General features: G+C 37.3%; 1 protein-coding gene across 11 annotated transcripts in view; it reads right to left on the reverse strand.

The window, feature by feature from the left end:
- DLGAP1 (DLG associated protein 1) overlaps positions 1 to 19,901 on the reverse strand; it is an 843,303-nt gene that overhangs the window by 606,343 nt on the left and 217,059 nt on the right. Inside the window, exon 1 of one of the 11 annotated variants that reach the window (XM_070629778.1) lies at positions 11,380 to 11,546. The exons of the other annotated variants lie outside the window; for them this stretch is intronic. The gene's annotated coding sequence lies outside the window, so the exon portion shown is untranslated. Of the gene's footprint in view, positions 1 to 11,379; positions 11,547 to 19,901 lie in introns of those variants that run through there. 11 annotated transcript variants of the gene reach the window in all.

A 19,901-nucleotide genomic window follows, 5' to 3' on the forward strand; every position in this document is an offset into this window, starting at 1 on the left:
GGATGCTTCTTATCATCGTTTAAGTACAAGCATATTTTCCTTCTGACTCAGTGATACATACAGTGTGTATTTTATGACTGGTATCAGATTTGATGAATTAACATAATTATGAATAATCCTGGTCATACCAATGGGAGTGTGTCATTTGTGCTAATATTAACTGGCATGTGTGACCTGGGGGAAAATGTTCTCCCATTTAACCATTGACTTAAAATAATCACCACACATACACAGAGAATCTCCGATTTCTGGACATGCCTTCAGGAATGAACCATTTTTGGAAAACTACTTTATGGGAAAACTATCTTAGACTACGTTCAGGACCATGAAAAGATGGGGAGACAAGATATTTTGTTTAATTTTCAGAGGTCTTTCTTCCTCTTGAAAATGTTGACATTCTCAATGTTATACAGAGGATGTAATCTCATTGTGTTTGAGAACATTTCCCCAAGAGTTTTACAGGAGATTGAGCAGCACAGTGATAGTCTGACTACCTAGATAAATAACTTCATTCTTTAAAGGGCCCTACATTTCAATATATTTTTAACTGTCAAAGTTATGAAATCAGAGTCTCATCATTCAAACACAACTCTTAATATTAAGGATGTATTTCCTTCTGGTCTTTTTTCATAATCATATTTTACATTGTTATTTTGTACATACAATTTTGTATCTTGTGTCTATTTAGTTACAATTGGATGACAATTATCTTCTCAGTGGTATCCAGGTTTTGTTAATTACCATCTTTAATGGCTGCATAATATTTTCTTAAATGAATGTCTTATATTTTACATGTGATTTTCCCTATTGTTTCCAAAACTTGGCAATATAAAGCTCTAAGATTCAGGTATTTTGAAATATTTAGTTACAGTTTAAGAAACAAGATTTAGGATATCAATGCACATACATTTTTTGTTAGGACTTTTGTAGAGCAAGTATATTAGTTATTTGTAACTAACATAGTATATATTGTATATTAATAATAGTGTAGATACTATACATACTGTACTCTAGTTAGTGATGATAATTAGCTTTACCTTTATTGTGGGCTTTCTTTTTAATAGACAAGAATTTAAAGCTAACTTGTGTTTCTTTGGTTGATTAGAAGGCTGAGTAACTTCCCACATGCTTGTTTGATCATCATGGTTCCTTGTTTTGTAAATTGTCTGTCCCTGTCTATGCTTATTTATATACTGAGCTACTTTAATTTTATCACTCAATTATTATAATCTTTTTGTCTAATAAATATATTACACAACATTCTATGTCTTTTTTATATGGAGATTTTTGATACCCAAAAATTGAAGAACTTTTATATTAAATATATCTATTTTTATTGTATTTTTCAAAGCATAAGTTTTTTCTTTACCATTCACAGAGCTGATAAATATTAAATAATTTTCTTGAAGTGCTTGTTAAAAAAATAACTTTTTAATTCTTAAGGATTTATTTTATTGCATTATATGAGATGAGGGTTTACATTGATTTCATTCTATTTTTGTTAGCCAATTATCCTAATCCCATATATTGAGTAATTTTTCTCTTCCTCACAGATTTATGATCATCCTGGTAATATGTTAAATTTCTAGATATGTCAGGGTCTATTTTTGGGCCAACTAACCCATCTGTACATTCTCAAGATAACAACACTTGACTTTAGTTATTGTTGGGTAAATGTCTTGCAGTGCTCACTTGTGTCCTCCTTATTCATTTTTATATGTTTATATTTCCTCCTCAATATTTCTGATGAACTTTAGAAATATTTTAAGTTTTTTTAAAAGGATGTTTTCCAAGTTTTTATTAGGATTGCAGTGAACTTAAATTGTAGAGAATTGAATACCTATATGTACCACTCTGTTTTAGAAATGTCTTCTATTATGATTTTTCAGTTTATTCATGTAAATTATATATTTCTTATTAAAGTGATTACCACCTATTTTATAAATTTTACCACTATAAATATTTTCCCATTTTATTCCCTGAATGTTCACAAAAATAGCAATTGATTATTGAATATCTTATATCTTGCCAAGTTACCACAATTTTATTAATTGTAAATTTTTTTCAGTTGATTCCTTTTGATCTACAAGATATATAAGAAGATCACTTATAAAGAATCACTATTTAACTGTTTCTAATGTTTACACCTCTATCTATTTTTTTATTGCATTGGCCAGAACTTTCAAAACAATATTAAATAATTATGGTGATACAAAGCACCATTATTGTAGTTCCTATTTTAAGATATATGCCTCCAGCAGTTCACAGGTAAATTATAACTGACTAGCTTAGTTTCTGTTGAACTAGGGTGATTCTTGCCTTTTATTCCCATCTGTAAGGCAAGTGATTGGTCACAAGCCCTATAATGGTGTTACCATTTTGTTAAACACTTTTCTATTTATCTGGTATAAAGGATTTCTAAAATATTAAAAGAAAAACAAGTACAAATTTTGTTCTTGATAATAATGAAAGTTGAAAATGCAACATCACACTAAGGCTGGCAAATATTCATTCATTCTTACAATTTTGCAATCTATATGTCTTTATGAATGCTTAACACAATTTACGGCATTTTAGCTATTTACTTCTGTTTGGCAGACGAAAAACAGCAGTGGTTTTGCGATTAGATTTTACCACTTCTGATCAGAAAGTTCTATTCCATTGTTTTGCTTGGTGAACCAAACAGCCTAAGATGTTTCAGAACAGAACTTACAAAATGAAGTTAAGATTTCAAGGTGACTGGGCTTTGAGATGTACAACGAAAAAGAAACTTGTCGGAACAGTGCGGAGGAAGTGAGGGAGATCTGAAAAGGAGAGAACAGAACACAGCGGAGCGTGGGTAACCATCGGTCAAGGGGACGGTGCTCAAGGTCCCTGAAGGCTCAAAGGCTGCACGTGACAGTTGAAAGGTTAGTTTTCTTAAGGAAGTTGGCGACGGGTGTGCCAAAATGCAAAATTAGGCAAAGTCTTTTCAAAAATCATCTTTTAATCATCTAAAATTAGCAATGAAACAATTAATGGTGATTTTGTGGGTATCTATTCTAAAATCCCAGCTGTAAATTCACCAAATCAGATCACAATTCTTTAATGAACACAACCAGCATGGTCAGAGGTGGATCAAGATAATATGAACATGTCTGTCATGCTGGAACAGATTACTGAAGCAGATGAGAACATAATTGAATTATATTATGACCCTCCAGCTGAGGAGGTCCAGGAATGTGGCATTCATATTTCAGTGAAACCCAGCAAGGACAAAGCAACACAAACAGGGAAGAGCCACATCTGTTCACTCACTTCACATGGCAACTAGTATTCCAACATAAACACTGTATGCTAAACAAATATTATTGGAGACGGAAACAACAATTTAAGACATGTTACACTCTAGGAGATACAAATGGACACAGGTAGATCTCCTCTCTGAATTGGTCTTTAGATCACTATTAAAATATGAAACTCTTTTTAAAAAGATGTTTTTCAAAGCAGAAATATAGTATAAAATACTCCCTAGTTGTAAGAACGTATCCTTCAAATATCTGTTAAATATTTTTAAAGGGCCTAAATTTTTCGTAAGGAAATACTTTAGGAATGGGTAGAATCTAGCTGCATTTTTCAGATCTCCAATATAGAAGCAGTTATCCATTAATCAGTTAAAATATGTTTGTTTTGCCATGAGTTTTTATTTGGGCTTCTACTTTGACATGCTTTAAAAAATTTAGGCTTTTAGGTCTCATAAAATTTAATGAGAATATGCTCATCATTCATTTTGCCCAGAAAATAACCCTGTCCTTCCTCTCTTCCTCTTCTTCTCCCTCCCTGACACATTTACTGAGTGCCTATCTAGTTTAAAGCAACGTGCTAGGCTCAGGGGATGTAATGATGACTAAGAGTACATGGTACTATTCTTAAAGAAGTTCACAGGCCAGTGGCGATGCAGAAATATACACATCTAATTAGCCAGTAAATTCAGCAATAAATGGACGTCCACATTGGTGCTTCGGAGCACAGAGGAGAGTGTTCCCACTCAGCCCGAGGAGGTTGGAAAGGAATAAAGAGGAGGTAGCTGGGCTAATGCTTAAGCTCTTTCTCCAAATTCATTCCTGATGCCATCCCACAAAAACAAGAGTTTTAGGATTATCACCATTTCTAAATTTGACTGTCAAATAACTCACAGTCCATAATTTTAAATCTAGTTGACTGTAAAACTCTTTATAGTAAAAAGAGGAAGTAACAGAAACCCAATCATTATGTATTCATTTTCTTTAATATTCAACTCTGCTTAATAGCCATAATTCTTTCAACTGTCTGTACATAATAATGTCAATGAAATTAGAATAGTTTGAATAGGTACCGAGGAGCAGACTCTTTTAAATAATCATTTTTTTTAACGGTAATAATAGCATCCTCAAAAACACAGCAGATTGCTTTGCTTTCCATAAAATCAGGACAAGAAAGATGCTATTCTCTTCACCCTCCAGTGAGCTCAAAAGGTGGGAATGTTGCCAAGATAATTCAATGAGCAGGAAGTCATTTTCCCAGGAAACTTCAAAAATATCATTAATTCACTTTGATTTTTTACAATGATTATAAAACATGTATAAAGCTGGCTGTATCTAGCAGTTTTAAATGACAGTATTGTTTTTTTCCACTGCAGTGCATAATTGAAAAAAATCCTCCCTCCCCCCATCAATTTCACAATGGAAAATCTAGGCAAAGTGTTTTATTTTTGTTTAACCTTGAAAGATACATGATGTGCTCAATGGAAAATCTATCACTTAATTAGTTTTTACAGATTTGACATCAAACAGGAACACATTTGAAATATAGACAAAGTAAGAGGTGAAACAATACAATTTAGAATTTTAAGGGAAAATGTTAGATCTTCTATGAAGGTCAAAGTCAACTCCTTCCCTTAAATTCCCTCAAAAGACTTAAATGCTTTAGAGGATGCAGGGATGGTACCTGTGGTGATCCTCTTCCCACTTTATTTTTCATTGTTCTCTTTCATAATTCACTTGAAATTTAGCTTGACTCTTTTTTCCTCCAACATATTAGTTACCTGTCATAGCGAATAATTTTGAAACATGCTTTGTAACCGACTGCTTAAAGGGAAAAATGAGATTTAGGATACTAGATAAGGAAACAAATAATTGCCAGTCAGTATGTTAAATGCTTTAGTAGACAATGTGTAAGTTGTTATGGGAGGCATGAAAAGGAAGTTGACTGATGCCTGAGGAGGTCAAAGGAGGCTTTTCACAAGTCACAGTTGAGCCTCACCTTACAGGATTTATAGGTGTTCACAGGAGGTTAAGAGGAGAAAGAACATATCAGACAAAAATACACACAAACCAACACACATACAGAACAAGCCAGAACATGAGGTCCTTTTGGAGTTCTGAGATGATAAGCAGCTGTGTGAGTCTACAGCACATGTACCCAGTGAATGAGAGGGGAGAGGGGAAATGAGAAAGCTGTGGTTGGTCTGTGAAGGATTTTACACACCATGCCAAAGATTTTGGATTTTATCATTTAGAATTTCATTGTCCAATATGATAGCCATTATCCACATGTGACTATTTAAAATTTAAATTAAACACAAGCAAAAATTCAGTTCCTCAGTTGCACTAGCCACATTTCAAGCACTCAATAGCCACGTGTGACTAGTGGCTACCATATTGAACAGCACAGATACAGAATCTTTCCTTATCACTGAAAGTTCTATAGGACAGCATTGCCTTAAATAAGGAGAAGCCACATCTAAATGCTGATTATACAGCAAACAATCAACCTGATTAAAACTGCTTCATTAAAAAAGGTAACTCATACAGTGTTCTGAAGGATTAGCCTACAGGTAGTGGGACTGGAGGCAGAGGGCCAATAAGAAGGAAGCTGTTTAGTGACTGAACTAAAACTGTAGCAGTGAAGAAGTGGAGGAAGTTGCTAGAAGATTTGGAGGGGTAGAACCAAGAGGATGGCATTAAGTTTCTAGTGTAGATAACTGGGGGTATGGTGATGTTCCAACTGGAAGACACTAGAGAAAATTACAGTGGGTTGGAGACTTGCGATTAGTTTATTTTTTGGCTTGTAGAGTTATGTAGATGCCTGGGACTTAGGAGGTTTGAATTAATAGGTCTCAAAAGTAATTTCTCTTCATTTTTCCTTTATAATGGAGGTACTTTCACAGTTGCCTAAAACAAACATTCTAAGCTTTCATATGACTCCTAAAGTTTTTAAAGTAGGTTAAACAAGAAAAGAGAATTGAGACAAACTGGCAAAAATGATGATTTAGACTAGGTTTAAGGCTTTTTTCAATTCATTTCACTACCAAACCTGAAAATAAGCAGTGCAAAGGAGGATGTATGCCAGCTGAGGATACTAGGAAGTGGCTGCTGCTCCCCGATGTTGCCCTAGTTCCAAGGTCTGAGGGTCAGTGATGTCCATACACCTGAGGGACTCCTCAGGTCAGAGGAAAGAAATGTGACTTCCAGCCTTTCATATCCCATGAGCCTGGAGAGGGTCCACGTCAGCTCTCAAGGATCTACCTACTACCAAATAATGGAATCTTTTTGCACCATAGTTAAAGGCTTCAGTATAATACTTCTTAATTTTTCATGCCATGTCCTCCTCCCACAGTTCTCTTTCCCCTCCTCTTTATTCTTAGCTACTGAGTAAGCATCCTATCTTGCAAAGAAAACAGAGGTACACTCCAACTCCAAGGTTACTGCTACTTTCATTCATGTCCATCACTTTCCTGCTTATTTCATGGGAAGGCATTCCTATTTTTACACACTGGTTTACAAAAAGAGTCACAGAAGGCATGCAGTACATTCAATTGATGGTAGAGTGAGACATGGAGGTGAGAAAGAATTTTTTTAGGATGGAGTCAATTGAATATGTTTAAAAATTCATGCAAAAAAACCAGAAAAGACCAAGAAGTTGAAGATACAGAAGAGAAAGGTTCCTTGATGAGGTCTCATAAAAGGCTGGAGTAGATGGGACAAAGTACACGTGGTGGATTAGCACTGGAATGGAGGAAGGACCACCCTTCCAGTCATCATAGAAGAAAAGGAGGCAAGAATGCAGACCCTGAAGGAGAACACATCTAACCTGAATCCTAAAGCCTTCAAAGGAATTATCCATTTGGGTAGTGATCAAGCCCACCTACAGCTTGGCTCCCTATTCCTGTGGCTCCATATAAGTCACAGCTTCTGGAAGTGCTTGGGAGCAGCTTCTCCAACCTTGGGAGAGGCCAAATGAAGACTGGGTCTACCCCCTCTTCCACATGGAGCACTTTAGTCCTTGTAACTCCAAAAGAACAAACTGCTGTCCACCACTGATTATTTTTCAGACTCAAACCCCAGATTTGTGCTTCTGCTTCTGCCGAGGGATATATTTACCTTGTTTGAATCCTAGTTTTTTAAATTTTATCTCTCTTTTTTTAAATCATTGGTATATGTGGAGCAGAATGGATACCTCAAATTGTGAGTTATTTATCAGAATTCACAAACATTCTTTGAAGGAATGAACATGCTATTTTTTCTTTCTTTTTAATTAATTTTTTTATTGAGGTGACATTGGTTTATAACATTATATAAATTCTACATTTTCTAAATGATGATACCAGGTATCCATTTCAGTTGAAATATTGAGACTTTTAACTGACTCTGAGGATCTTATCTGCAAAATATTTTTTAAAGTTTTCAGTGAAAGTTCAGCTACATAGAGAAAAGTTTTACACAAATTTAAAAATGAAAATTGCTCTATATATTCTTGATACAACAATCAAAGAGGAAATAAGACGTAAACCTTCTGCCATTATGATTCCCCGTACAGGCTGCCTCAACCTTAGCTGCAGGCTGTTATTGGAAGTTCACTTGTAAATTGCGTGTTTGGAACATAAAACGTAATTTCCATAGAAAAAATATTACAAATTGTAATTAGGTTTCAAAGCCAACTCATAAAAGCAAATTTGAGATAGAATATACTTCAAATACCATAAATTTGCATGAAATAATAGAAAATAGCATATGGAATCACTGCTTGTTTTCCTTTTACATGCATTAAAATGCCTTTTGAACCAACGCAAAACCCAGTGTTTCCTCTGCTTAACTAATTTAACACTGGAGTCTTAGCCACAGGTGGAGTTGGGAGCTCATTTGGGTCTATTTTTATTATGCCAGTTAAATAATGAGTTATTGGACTTTAGGAGGAATGGGATCATGAGGGAAGAAACTTTGATTTCCAGAAACTTTAGACCCAAAATAATCAAGATGCCCTCCTCTCTCCCTAGGACCAATGGAGGAAAGAGAGAGAGAAAGAGAAAGGGAGTGGGAGAGAGAGAGAACAAGAATGAGAGCAGTGAAAACAAGCCAAGTAGCCAGACGTGTGCTCAGATGGAAGCCAAAATGGCAGCTACAATAGGCAGAGAACCAGTTACCCTGCAGAAATGAGGAGAGAAAACTCCCACATGACCACAGCAACTGTCAGTAGCAATTAAGTTGCCAAGAAGTGGGATGAGAAGTAAACAACAGTAACTCTTCTCAGATGAAGAAAAAAGGGGGTTGGGGAAGCTGCCACCTGAATCAAAGGGAAGACACAGAAGTGTAGGAGCTGATGGACTGGCGCTGAGGGTGAGGCTCAGCTGAGTACAAGCCTGCACCCACATCCACCAGCAAAAGAAGGCAGGAGACCTGAGGCTCCTTTGGCTGTGGTGTCCAAGGGGTGAGGATTAGGGTTACGACAGTGGTGAAGCACCACAGGGCAGGCTGGGAGCTGCCAGAAAGAAAGAACTGGAGCTATAAAATGAGGCCAAAACAGGCAAACTAAAGTTATTCTTGCCAGAGGACAGGAGGGTCACAAAGGGAAACACCATTTTCATTTAAATAATGGCAGCCAATTGTATGTAAGTCCGAAACTTCCATTTTAATCCTGAATATTTGATAAGCACATCGCCCTCGATTAATGTTTCAAAATATTCTTCTTTTTAATAAATCTTCAACTTGATAGCCATCAAACATTTGAGGTGTGTACTCCTTTGTTTTAGTTTAATAAAATTAAAAAAGATTCCAGGCCTCATATTTAAATATACTTATGATGGTCACATTATATCAAACTTAAATCCTTTTTTGGAACAAGAAGGTATATAAAAATACATTATAAAGCAGAATACTATGTTACTTAGTATGTGTTTGTTTGAAATTTAACTATAATTTAGAAAGGTTAATTCACATTTAATAATTTAACAAATAAATTTTTATTGGGTACATATTGGCGCTGGGGTCTATATTGGGTGGACTGAACATAGTGATCTATCAGAAAGACATAGTCTCTGTCCTCTTGGAAAATAAAGCATAGCAGAAGAGACAGGAAAACAGGAAACTGCCATGTGTTTTGAGACCTGCTACGATAGGATAAACTGAGGTTGCTATGGTATCATTTACAGGTCCAAGGAAAGTTTCTGTAAGACGTGACTTCCAAGTAGATGCCTACAGTACAAGGAGCCTGGAGTTAGCCAAGGTGGGCAGGAAGTTGGGAGGAATCTTCCAGAACTAGGATATTTGGGTTTTTGAGAGCGGTTTATTCCTAGGAGAGGGAGTGGTGTGGAGAGGATCAGGAGAGCATTCAGGGCAATTCTCACCATTGGCTGTCTACCCAGCAACAAATGCTTCTGTCTGGTTGCCAAGAGAACTGTAATCCCATTCAGATATCTGCCCCTCACCCTAATGGCTCAGGACAAGATGACTCCAGCCCCAGACCAGCAGGGACATCCTGGTTAAGTCATGCCAATCACTGTAACTCTTCCACTTTTCTCATTGCTAGACGATGAGCACCAGAGTAAGTTGCTAGGTGCTCCTAAGAAAAAAAATCACTGTGTTGTTAAGAAAGCCACAAGAAGAACTGAAGACCCTCTTTTTTTTCTGGACATTATCAAGTTGGAATTTGATACTTGGAGCTACTGCTGTAGCAGTTTTGCTGCCAGAGTGAAGACGAATCATTACATGGAGAAGGGCTAAGCCAAGGTCATTACAAAGAAGTGAAGATGGGGCCCTGATGTGCCGTCCCCAGAGACCATTCTTCCTCTGTACTTTTTCTTGTGAGATAATTTTCTCACTGGTTAAGGCAGTGTGAAGGAAGGTGTTCTTTTACTTGCTGTGGAAAACATGATAATCAATATAAAAAGTATGTAGAAGACAGGTACAGAAAGGAAATCCTGAAGGGAGAGAAGTCACATGGGAATTGTCTGTCCTCCAACCTCTGAAGGGTTTCCACAAGCAATAATATATTCATCTCAGGTTTTTTAGAGCACTTGTTTGGGGGACAAATCGAAGAATGGAGTGTATGAAGACAGGTTCAGGGTCCAGATAACCAATCAAGAAGTCACAGTAACAAGGGTGAGATAGCAGGGTAAAAGTTCTGAACACAAATCCAATGTGGGAAGGGGGTTCCCCCCACAGCACCAAGCAATGCTGCAGACACCACTGGGTGTCCTACAATTGAACTCAACTCTAGTACTATCTACCTTGGAGGTGGTGTCAGATCCCATAGGTGAAGGGCTCAGTCCCATAGGTGAAGGGCGCAGTCCCATAAGACTGCCACCCCTCAACCCCACCCCCATCCTGGGACTTCAGATGCCAGTTCAGGTTGCCACTTGTGCTTCTGACCCTTTGACTATAAATCAGAGGTTCCCATGACTCGCTCCTCAGGTTCATTACTTTGCTAGAATGGTTCATAGAACTCAGGGAAACACTTACTTATGTTTACCAGTTTATTAAAGGGAAAAATACAGATGAACATCCAGATGGAAGAGACATGTAGAGCAAGGTATGAGGGAAGCGGCACAGAGCTTCCTTGCTCTCTCCAGGTGTGCCACTCTCCCCACACCTCTAACTGTTCACCAACCTGGAGCTCTCCAAACCACCTACCTTTGGAATTTTTATGGAGACATGATGGATCATTACTCCATTTTCAGTCCTTCTCCTTTCTCAAGAGAGTGGGGAATGGGGCTGAAAATTCCAAGCTTCTAATCATGGCTTGGTATTTCCGGTGACTAGTCACCCAGGAGCCCACCCAGAGTTGACTCAGAACAAAAGACACTCCTATCACCCAAGAAATTACAAGGGTTTCAGGAGCCCTGTGTCAGAACCCAGGGTCGAAGACCAAATATTAGAACAAAGGATGCTCCTAGTGCTCTTATCACTTAGGAAATTGCAAGGGTTTCAGGAGCTCTGTGCCAGGAACTAGGTGCAGAGATCAATATATATTTTCTATTATCTCAAAGGTAGTTTGCATTAAGTTAGTGGTGGAAGGGGGTGCCAAGATATAAATAGAGGCAGATGTTAGTTCAGCTCAGTTTGAAAGGCAATTTTGCATGCTTACCATATGTACCGCACTGTTAGAGGTTGAAGATACAGGGAATAAGATGGTCTTTGCCTTCAAAGAGCTCACAGTTTAGCAGTGGAGGAAGACAGCTACATTGCAGCCGGCCAGCCTAATGTAGCCAGTGCATCACTGAGGCTGATGCACAGAGCACTATGAGAGGACTTATCAATGCTCGAGGGACAGAACAGAGAGAGATGATGTCTAAAAGAAAGGACACAAAATATTCAGTATCTACACTTCCTGGCTTCCCGCCTAACTCCTTAATTTATTGCAATCCGACTGCTGCTCTACTCTGTCCAAACTTCTCTCCCTGAGTATTCACGGGTGGTTTTTCATTGGACTTGAAATGCCCTCCTTTCAAGGGCATTAATTAATTTAGACTGGGTTAATTACTCCTTCCAGTGTTTCCATGGCATGCTCTCTGACCTCTATCACTCATCACACATTTTTAAAGTCAATTCATTATCTGTTTGTATCCTTCACAGGCCTGTTAGTTCCCTGAGGGCTGGCACCATTTCTTTTAGGTTTACCATTGCATTCACTTCCCTATCAAGTGTATGGTAGTTAAGAGGTGTTAGGAAAGTATTTACAGACGAAGAAATGAGTAAACGAATGGAAGAATGACTCTAAGATCATAATTAGAAGCATCAAGTTCAAAGCAGAGAGTAATGGCAGATGAGGCTGCAGATGCAGCAGCCCGTGGAGTGACTTGGGTATCTTTTTGCTGAGGTGGGACACTACTGATTGGAAAATTGGACTTAAGAGTTATCATTAAAGCCCCAAATATGCTGGGCTAGAAAAAATAAAGATGATTCAAGTGGAAAAGACTTATAAATATGATTTTTAGCACCTTGACCAATTCAATATTTACTATGTACATGACATCACTAAAGAAAATGGGGCAGGGGAGCGGAAAACTTTGCAGATGAAAGGGGGGGTGCTAGCCTCACAGAGAACAGACTTGAAATTGAAGAGCTGGAGTGGACATGAACTTTATCTACTTCAGTGGCTCCCAGATAGAAAACAGCTGCATAGAACACCTGAAAAAATTTCAAAGATTCCTGATTCCAGCCCCAGAGGATTCTAATTTACTAGGTCTGGGTCAGGCCTAAGGAGCTATTAAAAGCTTTTGGACAATCCTGATGTGCAAAGACAACCTCTGATCCAGTTCAACTCTTTCATTTACACATAAGGAACTGAGCCCAGCAGGGACGTGTTGGCACTGCGAGGGCCATAAATGGCAGAGCTGGCACTACAAGTGAGTCTCTTGACCTTGAGGCCAGGACTCACAGCACAGAAGCACAAGAATTGGCCAGAAGTTGGAAGAATAAAATTCAAAAGGGATAATGTATCTTAGTCGATTTACAACACATTTTTAAAGTTAAAGGTAGAGACTAGCTCTCTCCACCTGAGCTCTGAGACATAAGAATGAGACAGGACCACACTGTACAACACAGCCACTCTGTTTAGTGAATTAAGACCACAATAAATCTCACAGATTTTCTAGACTGTGATGACAATGGATCTGCAGAAGGCAGGGTGTTTTACACTGAGGGGTGAGTTATTAGTGGCATTAATCACAAGCAGCTTGTAGAGAATGATAAACGTCTGTTCTTCATAACTCCTATGTACAGAAGAAAAAAGATAGACCAACATTACCGTGGGCTAGGCATGCATTCACTCTTTTCATTATTAAATGTTACAGTTATCAAAGATACTGCTTAATCATCCTTTTTGGAGGGGTCTTTAGTTTAAATCTGGGAGGCATTACACCTATTCACTGCAAATGGCAGAACATGATATGGAAGCTGATGTCTCATTATAGCCCAGTAAGATCTCTGGCCTTTTAACTGTCTCCTCAGTGGAGTATCTTAGAGAGTCCCCAACAGAATCCACATAGGTTGCCACAGATCCTGATGGAAAGGTTTGGTGGTGAATCACTGCGCCCTTCATTTTACCCAGCAATATCGGTAATCACTCAATATGCTTCCACAGAGAAACAGTGGTCAAGATCTTCCTGTAATCTCTCAAGACAAGGATCAAGCACTACATCACTATGTAAAATGACTGAATCACTACAGGTGAGTAATTGGATGCTATTTTTGCAACGGCAACATAAGTCATTGTACTAGTGAGGCTTTTCTGAATTATATTTTAGCTTCGCTTCCTATCCCTTCTTTTTTGATCATTCTTTCACAGCTCATTCACTCAGTTAAGCAGGAGAGAATGCATCATGTTTTCAGTAGTTCTAAGAAAGTCTCTTTAAAAATATAAACACATATGAGTTTTGTAAGCATTTTTGAAAATGTATTAATTTATCATACTTTGTATATACTACTTCTTTCCTGTGTTTCTTTTTGAAAAGTAGATCCTCCTAATAGGAATACATTTTCCCTGCAGGTTTAGAATCTACACAGGTCCAGTTGTATATCACTTAGCTCTGTGACAGGAAGGCAGGCAGCTCATGCCTAACGGATGGTACCGACAGGAAGGGCAAGGGTCAATGAACTCCAAAGGTCATCAAACATGATGACTTTGAGACAGTCCTGCTGAATCATAGGATGCTGCCAGAGCCATTTAGTCCTTAAAACACAACTTCTGTGTCAATCATTCCTAAATTGACTGACTCTGCTATTAATCTGGAAATGTAAGAGAAGGGAATAGGGTGATTTAGTTCTTTAAAGTAGGAATAATAATTATACCACAGCATAAGACCTTTAAGAAAATTAAATAGCCTAATGGGTGCATCATCAGCTTTTAATAATATCATTGATGATACAAATATTCTGGTTAATAGGGAGGCAATATATCATATATGGATCATTAATTTTTAACGAGTATAAAAAATACCCTATTGCTGAAACCATACTTAATATAACTTAATCAATTTCTAACCATTCAAAAAGTTTTTCAGGAATTTTTCCCCCAATAACTCAGCACTATTAACATGAACACATCATATTTACCACAAGTGAGGAAAGCCAGGTTACAAGAAATCTATGGATGATAAAGTGGCAAATAAATTATAATATATGTATTTCATAAGTACTTTCTCTCCCATATATTAAAGCATAATAATAACAACACTATCTGCTTATATATTGAGCAAACGTGTTTGGGGCTCCAGTTAAGCACAAACCACTACACTAGATTTTTGAGGGTGTAAAAATTAATGAGACACAATCTCTGCCCTTCCTTGAAGCAGATTCTAGAGTAAGTAGGGGCCAAAACATGGACGTCGATCCTGAGGGATTTCATCTTTACACTGAGGGCAACGGAGAACTACTGAAGGGCATCGAGGAAGGAAGTGATACGATCAGCTTTGCATTTAGATTGGTATGGGAGATGATTAGAGGGGACCAGCTGGAAGGCCACTGCAGTAATTCAGGCGGGAAATGATGCCTGGCAGGCCCCTGAACTTACGCAGAGTCAGTGGGAAGAATGGAGACAAACAGATACATTGGAGAGACATTAAGAGCATAAAATCCACTAGTTCGAAGGTTAATGAGGGAGAGGTTATTCCCAAACTTAAATGTGGGCCTCTGGAAAGATGATGGCACCACTTATAGAGATGTGAAACACAGGAAGAATAGTAGGTTTAATCTCAGAGAACTAATGCGATACAATTTGGGTATTTTATACTGGAAATGTCAAAGGAAAATCCCAATGGGAATGGCTCCCCTTGAAGCTCAGGGGAGATTTTTAAGTGGGAGCTGTATAGATATAGGCATCAACAGTGTCTAACAGCTACAGAAAACCATGGGGACCACCCCAGTCCCAGGGAAGGTTCTGTGAGAGTACCAGGACAAAGGTAAGAATAAGCCTTGGTCTCACAAGAGGTAGGCAGTGGCAATCCTGATAAGAAGATTGGAAATCAGCCAGACCAGCAGGAGCAAAATCAAAAATGAGTGATGTCAATGTCCTGGAAACTAAAGGTAAAGAAAGAGGACATGGCTTAGGGCCATCAGTCAATTCAGAGTCTGGTTAGGAAGACTTCTTGATTTGGTATCAGAGAGTCTTCTGGGACCTTGGCCAAAGAAATTCCAGTGGAGGCCAGAGAGCCCTGGAGCGAGGAATAGTTGCCACCGAAGATGAGAAGTAAGAGACATTAAGTGAAGACAATGCCTCCAAGAAGCCCAACCGTAAACACTATGAAAGAGTATGAAGATGGATAAGGGGTCAAAAAGGTGCTTTGATTTTTGTTTGTTTAAAGACAGAAATGTTTAAAGAGCCAACAAAGATAAATACCAGAGACTAAAGAAAATGAGGAAACCGATGAGGAGATGAGGATGCAGATGAAGATGAGAACCAGAGCACTGGATTACCCACAAATCAGGGCATACAGACACCGGTTAAGAAGGCAGGTTCTCCTGAACTTTATTTTTTCCTCTGGGAAAGTATTTACTATAAAATGCCACGCATAACTCTGATTTCACTCACACAGTGGTCCATTTTTCCTAATCGCTTAACAAGATTTACTAAAGTCTATCTTGTCCAGACACTGTGCTAGGCATGCAGAGGGTACAGTGGTAAATCACACAAGGTCCCTGTCCACAGGAACTCACTACTTTAGGGGTGGGGTTGGGGAGAGGGTGCACACATACATTTCTAATCCCAAAGAAACTGGGATAATCTTATCTTTGATTTACAGCTTGCAATGAACACAGAAAAGCCCTATATACCTTTCTATCTCTTAGACATAGAAGTCAATATTAAAATAGTCCACCTACTTTAACATAATTGTAAACCACAATCTCATAAATGTTGACCACTAGATGGCTAGATTAGTTATTAATTTAGCCAAGGGGCTGGAATTAATTAACCTTAGCAGTGAATTGCATTTTGACTTTAATCAGGCCAATTTTCTACTCTGGAGAACATGATTAATTATCTGGTTCATTTAGGGTAATAACCCCAACAGAACTAAACATACAAACAAACATCATAATTTTAACCTTAATTTTTAGGATTATAATGCAATTTTTGATATAGTGTGTCTTTCCTCTGATATGAAAATGCACAATAAAATGAAGATGGCATTTTAGACCTGTAAATAGCTAACGAAAGAGATGAATGAAAAATTGAAGCTTATTTATTAAGGAAGCTGAGATTTATTTTATTGTAATATCAAAGGTATACCTTTTATTCTTCACTTTATTTCATTGTATTTTTGCACCAGCTTCCCTTTTTGTAAGATGCAAGATGCTTTTCTGCTATTAATATCCTATACACCTAAAAGAGAAGAATGCGATAAACTCTTCTAAAATACTTTGAAATTCTGCCATATGCACAAATCATTTTTATTGTGTACATGTAGTATCCTTGATTATTTTAAAAATACATCAACATGAAAAACAATGAAGTTATCTAGATGTACATCAACTGAAAGATATCACAGCAAAATATCATAAAATAAATGCTATGTATGAAAAAATGCTATTTTATGTATCATTTATGTTGCTACCAATGATCTATGTCAATACTTAAAGACAGACACAATTTTCAGAAGTTTCAAGAGAAAGAGCAAACATATTAACAGACAATGAAGGGGGAAAATAGTCTCATTCTCTGAACAGTACCTTCACATAATCCAGGTTTCTGCCAGCCTCAGTGCTATGTTTTTATTGAACTGACTTACAAAATGAACCTTAAAAGTAAATACTCTTGGAAAAACAGCAACCATTTCCGTACTTCAGTCAGTATTTCTGGTCCTAAGTGGCAAGTAAAAGAGACATTTCCCCCCCTTTCATTAAAACAGACTGGCTCATTTACTGCCTCAAAGTGAGGAAGATCAGCATTAATTTGGAGCATCCTCTCCATGCCAAGGACATTGGCAGATACCGAACACTCAAGTAATGGCTTGCGTGTTTTTAACAAAAGCACTAATGCCGTTGCCATAGCAGAGGTAAAACATTACCTCGCTGGCAGTGCAGCTTCTCTGAAGGTGGACGCACCTTTTCCTTTGCCAAAATTATGAGCAGGAATAGGTTTTGGAAGGAAGATGGACATCGGGAATCCACTGGAACAAGGTCAATTTTTGAAACAGAGAAGTAGAGACAAAAAGGAGTAAACATGAAGCAATTTTAGAACACACAATCATGCTGTGTCTTTTAAATTCACTGACCCTTACCAACTGATTTTAAATGTTACTCTCTAATTTTCTTCCTTATTATCTTTTATCCATGTTCATAGTCAAATTTATTAAATATTTCAAATGCTTAGGAAAAAATGTGTGCATGCCATACACAAACACATATATAGACACATTCACATTTATTTTGCTAAGCATTAACAAATATATTGTAGCTTAATATAACAATGAATGAGTCTGCAGATTTATCTTGTATCTAGCGTCGTAGGATTTGGTTACTGAGACAAGCACAAAAGAGTAGATAACATCCATCTGACTCCTCCATTGAGTTGGGTTAATATTGAATTTTTTTAAATTAGTAGACCTGATTTTTAGAGCAGTTTTAGGTTTACAGAAAGTTTGAGCAGAAAGTATAGAGTTCCCAAATACCTTCCTCACCGCCCACAGTTTCTCCAGCTATTAACACTTTGCATAGTGTGGTCCATTTGTTACAAGTGATGAACCAATACTGACACATTGTTATTAACTAAAGTCCACAGTTTGCATTACAGTTTACTCTCCCTGCTGGACAGCTCTATGGGTTTTGACAAATGTATAATGGCATGCATCCACCATTACGACATTATATAAAATAGTTTCACTGCCCCTAAATATCCCCTGTGTTCCATATATTCAGCCCTGTCTTCCTCCCCAGGAATCCCTGGCAAATATTGGTCTTTTTACTGTTTTCTGCCTTCTGTGGAATGTCATTTTATTGGAATTACACAGTACCTAGACTTTTCAGATTCATTTCTTTTACTTGGTAACGTGCATTTAACTGTTCTCCACGTGTTTTCATGGCTTGATAGCTCATTTATTTTTAGTGCCGAATATTATCCTATTATCTGGATGTACCACAGTTTATTTATCCATTCACCCACTGAAGGATATCTTGGTTGCTTCCAAGTTTTGCAGTTATATAGAGAGCTGTTAAAAACATCTGTGTGCAGGTTTTTGTGTGGACATAAGTCTTCCGCTCATTTGCGTAAATACCAAGGAGTATGACTGCTGGATCATATGGTAAGAGTCAGTTTTGTAAAAAACTGCCCAATTGTCTTCCAAAGTGACCATACCATTTTGGATTCCTACCAGCAATGTATGATTGTTCCTACTGCTCCATGTCCTTGCCAGCATTTGGTGTGGTCAGTGTTCTGGATTTTGGCCATTCTAATCGGTGCATACTGGTATCTCCTTGTTTTGATTTGCATTTCCCTAACAATACAGGACGTGGAGCATCTTTTCATATAATCTTTTGCCATCTGTATATCTTCTTTCTTGAAGTATCTATTCACATTTTTTGCTCAGTTTTTAGTCAGGTTATCTGTTTTTCTACTGTTGAGTTTTAAGAGTTCTTTGTATATTCTGGATAACAGTCCTTTGTCAGATATATCTTCTGCAAGTATTTTCTTCCAGTCTGTGGCTTTCTTCTCATTCTCTTGACAGTGTCTTCCACAGAGCAGAAGTTTTTAATTTTAATAAAGCCCAACTTAATGTTTTCTTTCATAAATGATGCTTTTGGTATTGTATCTAAGAATTCATCATCAAATCCAAGGTCCCTTAGATTTTTCTCCTATGTTTTCTTCTAGATGTTTTATAGTTCTGTGATTTACATTTGGTCTGTGATCCATCGTCTGGTTCTGGGCTATTTTATTCCACTGATGTACCTTTTCTATTCTTTCACTACTACCACGCTGTCTTAATCACTGTAGCTTTATGTTAAGTCTTGAAATCCAGTAGTTTAAGTCATCAGTCTTCTGACTTTGTTCTTCTTCAGTGTTCTTGGCTATTCTGGGTCTTTTCCCTTTCCATATAAAGTTTAGAATCAGTCTATTGATAGCCACAAAAAAAAACTTGCTGAGATTTTTATTGGGATTGTGTTAAATCTATTGATCAAATTAGGAAAAACAGACATCTTAACAATACAGACTTTTCCTATTCACGGACATGGAATATGCATATATTTATACCTTCTTTGACTTTTCATCAGTTTGTAGCTTTTCTCATACAGATCCTGTACATACTTCTTTAGATTTACATCTAAGTATTTTAAATTTTTTTGGTGCTAAAGTAAATACTATTGTGTTTTTAGTTTCAAATTCCATTTTTTAATTGCTGGCATATGAAAAACCAATTGATTTTTATATATTAATTTTGTATCCTGTAACATTGCTATAATTACTAGTTCCAGTAGTGATTTTGTCAATTCTTTTGTGGATTTTCTATATAGACAATCATGTCGTCTGTGACCAGACAGCTTTATTTCCTCTTTCTCAATTTGTATACCTTTTATTTCCTTTTGGGTCTTATTGCATAGCTAGGACTTCAAGTACAATGTGGAATGGGAGTTGTGAGATGGGACATCCTAGACTTGTTCCCAGTGTTATGGGGA

This window comes from Equus przewalskii, chromosome 7, assembly GCF_037783145.1.
Source record: "Equus przewalskii isolate Varuska chromosome 7, EquPr2, whole genome shotgun sequence".
NCBI lineage: Eukaryota > Metazoa > Chordata > Mammalia > Perissodactyla > Equidae > Equus > Equus przewalskii.